Source organism: Miscanthus floridulus, chromosome 3 (genome assembly GCF_019320115.1).
Source record: "Miscanthus floridulus cultivar M001 chromosome 3, ASM1932011v1, whole genome shotgun sequence".
NCBI classification, from domain to species: Eukaryota; Viridiplantae; Streptophyta; class Magnoliopsida; order Poales; family Poaceae; genus Miscanthus; species Miscanthus floridulus.
In genome coordinates this window covers 107,806,814-107,812,610 of record NC_089582.1, presented here as the reverse complement: position 1 = coordinate 107,812,610, position 5,797 = coordinate 107,806,814, and the positions used below count along the sequence as shown (strand labels likewise).

Here is a 5,797-nt window from a genome sequence, read left to right as displayed (position 1 = left end):
GCGCGTTCCTGGAGCCGAGACGTCAGAGTTCATGCGCCTCTGAATACAGAACACTTTTCCAGAGCTCACACGCCTCTCAAACCAGAATGGAGGGAGTATCATCAACAGATGTACCGGAATGTTGAAACTAGGAACCATACCAACAGCTGTGTCAGGAGAACTAGCAAGTACTAGCAGACTAGCTAGCAGTCTTCTGACAATGGGGTTATAATTTACAAATAACGGCCACAATAGTACAATAATACAATATATGTATTTCGGAAATGCTCTGAATTCTATTGCAACTCAATGCGCTTCCCTGATATTCATTCACAGCGGCTGATCAGCTGGTGCTTCACATGGAGCTGCTCCAAGTCTGCATTCTGCTAGAATCTTTCAGTGCCTGCAATACAAGATTGAAAGACTTTCAGCACATTTAACACCCCCTTAGGAAAGTGAGGAGCACTCATGGCATACTACCAACATTCTGAGATCATATTTTGAGAAACTATTTTGATAGATTAATGTAACACAGAAGAAAACCAAACCTCTTCATTCCAGTCGCATCGTAAGGTGATGAATGAAAGAATTAGAATTTGCACCATCGTGCCACCGATCATTCCAACCCAAGTGCCCTGCAGAATCGCATTTACAACCTGAATAAGTGTGGAGAGCTTATAGATAATGTGCTATCAATCATGCATTTTGAACATTCATACGAGGACCCCGTAGTGGAAACCCCATGCTAGCAAAACACCGAAAGGAACACCGATTATGTAGTAGCTCCCAATGTTCACATAAGCAACTAGCGCTTGCCACCCTGAACCAATGGCAACTCCTGCAAACCAAGAAATCATATTTGTTCTCTTCAGGAAAATCGGTAAGGAAGGACCTGTTAAAGAATTGATGCTCAATCTTGCTTTACTACCGGAGAGCACGGGTTGGATGCCATTGAGGAGGATGGTGAGGGCTAGCAGAACAGAAATACCGTCAACTGCATCGACCACAGCCTCACTAGACGTGAACAGTATTGCGAGTTTGTCATGGAAAATGAGTGCGGTGAACTAATTAAGAGGCAGATCAGGAATGATGTCGTCGTGGACACGATTATCGCAAATCTTGCAGGTCGTCCATTATTGGCGCCTAGCTCATTGGCAACCCTCACCCTTGTAACGATACAGGAGCAATCAGTTAGTCAACTGAACTCTTTCTGAATGTCAGTTGCTGTCAAGAGTGGATCTATGTAATTCAGTGGCTTACCCAGTGCCTGCTAAGAATCCCAAATGAATCATCATCTCCCATCCAGTCAAACTCAAGCTGTCCAATAATGAGGATATATAAGAAATGGAAAAATAAGACACAGATTTAGTATTCCTGAATTCTTCGAGCAATGTAGATTTCTTCAGGTTGCTAGAGCGAGGGGGAGGGGGGGTGGGGGGGGCGCAGGTAGACAATGCATCCACAGCTAATTCTGCGTTCTTCGTGTACGCCGTTAGGAAAATCAATAACCGGTAGTACCAACTCTCCAAGCTGCAGATGATGGAAAATTAACCAATTGTTGCCTTGTTCGTTCTCATGCACGAAAGCTATGGCAAAGTAGACATACCACATCATGACACCCGACGCCACGGACAGCCTGACGAAGTCCTTGAAGCCCATGAATGCCGACGACGAGAACCCCCTCCACGTCTCTGGGCACCCACCGCCGATAGCGTACGCGAGCTGCAGGCCCGTGATGAGCGCCCAGGACAGGTTGAGTGACATCGCTGCGCCCAAGACCCCAAGCTGAAAGTACTGCACCAGCAGCCAGGTCGCCCCGACGTGCACTGGGAACCCCACCACCGAGGACAGCGCGATGACCCAGTTCTTGCGCTGGCACTGCAAGAACTTGCTAAGCGGCAGGAGGATCGCAAACAGGAAGTGCAACGGGAGCATGTATATGCTGACCAAGCCCGCCTCGCGAGACAGCTCGGCGGGCTGGCCCAGGACGATGAGCAGCTGCCCGCTGAAGATGTACGTCGGAGTAAGGAGCACGGCGAAGCTGAGGAGGATGAGCCACGAGCGCTGCAGGTAGATGCCCATCATGTGGTACTGCTTTGCACCGTAGGCTTGGCCGCAGAGCGTCTCCAGCGCACTCGCCATGCCAAGCTGCGAAATTACAAATGTAAGGAACATAGGACTGCAAACTATTGTGTAGCTGATAATATGATTATAATACCAAACAATAATAGGGGTTTTTTTAATCTTTTTTAACAAATTGGTTATCTTATTTTCACGGTTACTAATTAGAGCCAGTGAGCCACCAACGGAGCTTCCACCTTAATTATCATTACTAATGCACTAGAAAAAAACCATAGAACTTCCCATTAATAATCATAAATATCCAGCCTTTAATTCGATACTTTAATCATCATCTTAACAACATTTATAGGATCTATTCTTTTATATAAAAAAAATTGTCAACCTATGCCACTATGAAAGATTATTCAAAATAATTCCGTAATTTTTTTATATCAAATTAGCAACCTTTGCTATTATGAAAAATAACTCATCACCCCTAAATTTTCATTGAAGTTACCCACCTCTATCATTATAAAAGATAATTCAAAACAACATCCTAAATTTGTATCTAATTTAGCCACCTCAGCCATTATGAAAAATAATTTTAAATGACCACCCTCTGATATTTTTTTATAAATTACCCTCCTCTATCGCTATGAAAGATAATGTAAAGTAACTCCTAAGTTTGCATCCAAATTACCTAGTTACTTATGCCATTATAAATGACATCTTTGAAATTGTATCTAAATTATTCACCTTAGTTGTTGTAAAAAAATAAACAATATAGAATCTACAGTAAATACTAGTATAAGATATTTTAGAAAAAAACAATTTAATATCCATGAAGTACTCTCTATATATTTTTAAATTACAAACTTCTACCATTGTTAAATTAAAAGTAAACATAATATAATGTTCTACCATATAGATCATATATACATTAGGATAAATATTTATTTTAATAGCTTATCAAGCCTGGGAAATGTTCTGTTAACAAACCACATACTAATAACATTGACAATTTAGTTTAAGTTATATTAAAATTTCATGATAATAAATTTCATAAGTTGTTATTTTAAATCAGTTTAGACATTTAGACTAAAATAGTATGTGTTATCAACATTAGTAGTTTAAGTTAAGCGCTCTATGTTTTATAAACCAATATTACTACACATATAATTATTAATAAATTCAACATCTTGAGTATCATGGTGGTAGCTAAAGCGACTATTTGTGCCACTGTAACACCTAAGAGGATAGCCTAGGAACTAGAATTTCTTTTTAATAAAATAAAAAGTGGAAATTTTAAATATAATGCCCTAGAGTTTCAACTTAACACGTGATTTAGAAAACTACGACAAACTAGATTAAAAGTTAAGACTAAAATATAGATTCATGATGTCACATAATGGGATGTAATAAGAGATTAGATTTTTTAGAGGAATAAGAGATTAGGTTTTAACTAAATACAGATCATGCTAGAAAAAAGACATATCATAAAATTTCTAACTAAAGGTTCCCACGTTAATCCTCATGAAACCTGCTACAAAGAAAAAATAAATCTTAAAAACCCTCAGAAAAAATCAGAAACATTTGGCCATCAATTCAGTAGACTATAATCATCATTGATAATAATACACATTGAATATATTCTATATTCTAAATAATTACATAGCTCTTTGGCTATGTAAAACAACATAACTTAAGCCATGAATTTATATTTATATTACCCACCTATGCCATAAGAAACATGATCAAAACTAGCTAGACTTAAATTTACATCTAAGTACACACCTGCTATTATGGCCAATAATTTATGTTACTAAAATTGCATAGGGCTATCAAGTTGTGGGTTCACCAAATAGAATGGAGGTGGATGCTTTCTGCCAACTCTGCTAGCTGCTGGGAAGTCAATGCTTCCATTGGATGCTTTCTGCCATCTCTGCTAGCTCCTGGTAAGTTTTTGGTTAAAAAAGTACATGCGGCCACATGTCTAGAGTTAAAATTCTGAAGAGCATAATTAAATAAAATAATTGCTGCCGACTCCATTCCACGTTTGTGGTGCATGCAACATACAAATATAAAGAAAAGTTTGGTGTCTTGTTGCATCGTGGAGCAATTGCGCAAATCTGAGACCTTCAGCCTGGACTGAGGAAAACGATATGGAGGAATGGTTCTTGGCGATGACTGCAGAGGGCACCAAGGCGGCGCACACAATTGCCATCCTTTCTTTGTGGCATATTTGGAAGGAGAGAAACTCTAGAGTCTTTAATGGAATTAGGTGCGCGGAACAGGCTGTGTTCACAAGGATTAGAGATGAGTGCTCTGATTGGATTCTAGCGGGGGACGGGTACTTAGTTACCTAAGGATTGCTCAAACCTCTATGAGAATTAGCATAGTTTGAAACGGGGTACCTCATGCAGCGGTCTGCTGTATGAGGGAGCGCCTCTCGTGTATGTGAGATTGCAAATCCTTTTCCTTGCTTATTAATATAACGCCGGGCAACTGGATCTTAAAAAAAAACATTTTTTCGCGTATTCCAAAATACTTACGTTCTGTGCAGAACAAAATAAACTCTGATCGTATTATGTCTATGTCTGTATACTAATGAGGAGATGAGGTTGAGACATCACGGTTCACGGAGAGAAGCAGAAAAAGAAGCTTATTAGTTATTACGCACCAAAATGCCAAAGTTAAGGCCAGATATGACAGTGCTGGCCATGGAGAAAGCGGCGACATCACGGTCGCCAAGGTGGCCGGCGAAGGCCTGGCTGACGATGGTCATGCTGTTGAGTACCAGCCTCATAAACGCGGCCGGGCCGGCGACTTCCCACAGCTTCTTGGACTCCTCCCATACCTCCACCAGGCGCAGGGTTTTGCCGCCTCGCTTCTCCGGCAGCTCCGCAATGAGCGGGACGGCGCTCTGACTCTCCATTCTTCAGAAGTAGCAACGGAATGGATCGAGCTGCTAGCCAGCCAGCTAGGCTGTGATATATACTGGAGTGATGTATGTGCACGACCAAGCAGTGCTGACTTTTGCACATTAGTTTGCAGCGTGCCTGCAGCACGTTGGGCAATATGTAATTGGGATACAACTAAGGGTACCTAGTATCTAATTCATTGATGATTCGTTCTCTTTATCTTATTTTTTTTATGAAACGTTCTCTCTTTTTTTAGACGAAAGGTCACCCCTGCTTTATTACCATAAAGCATTCAAACCAGTTTTAGCACAACGTATTGGCGCGCCCGCCCAAGTTTACAGAACTAAAGTTCCAGCAAAAAACAGCAGGCCTAAAGGCCAGGATCCATGGATGGATAGTTAGAAACCGAACGATGATTGAAAACGTCTGTCTCATTTGCCGACTCAGACTGAGTCACACCGGCGGAGGCTTGATCCGAAGACTGAGAAACCCACGTCTCCAATCTTGATTGCGTCTCCCCAACCCAGCAGATTCTTGGAGGCGGTTCGCCTTGTTCTCCAGCGCCAGAATCACAGAGTCCACCATGATCACCAGGTCCTGATCGTACAGTGGTCTCCATCGCCTCAGAATCTTGGCACTCTCCAGCAGAACCTCCTTTTCCCCTGTCCAGACCAGACCCTGAAAGCACAGCTTGTTACGAAAATTCCACAAAGACCATATGATAGCCGAGCTGATGATGTTAGTCAGTAAATGTTTCTTATTTGCAAGACAAAAAGTGGCCATATATTCAAAATTCCAATTACTTCTCAGACTTAGAACCTCAGAGATAACAGGTC

General features: G+C 41.4%; 1 pseudogene; it reads right to left on the bottom strand.

The window, feature by feature from the left end:
- Positions 1 to 334: 334 nt before the first annotated feature.
- On the bottom strand, positions 335 to 4,975 carry LOC136544190 (protein DETOXIFICATION 27-like; annotated as a pseudogene).
- Between the last annotated feature and the right edge of the window lie 822 nt (positions 4,976 to 5,797).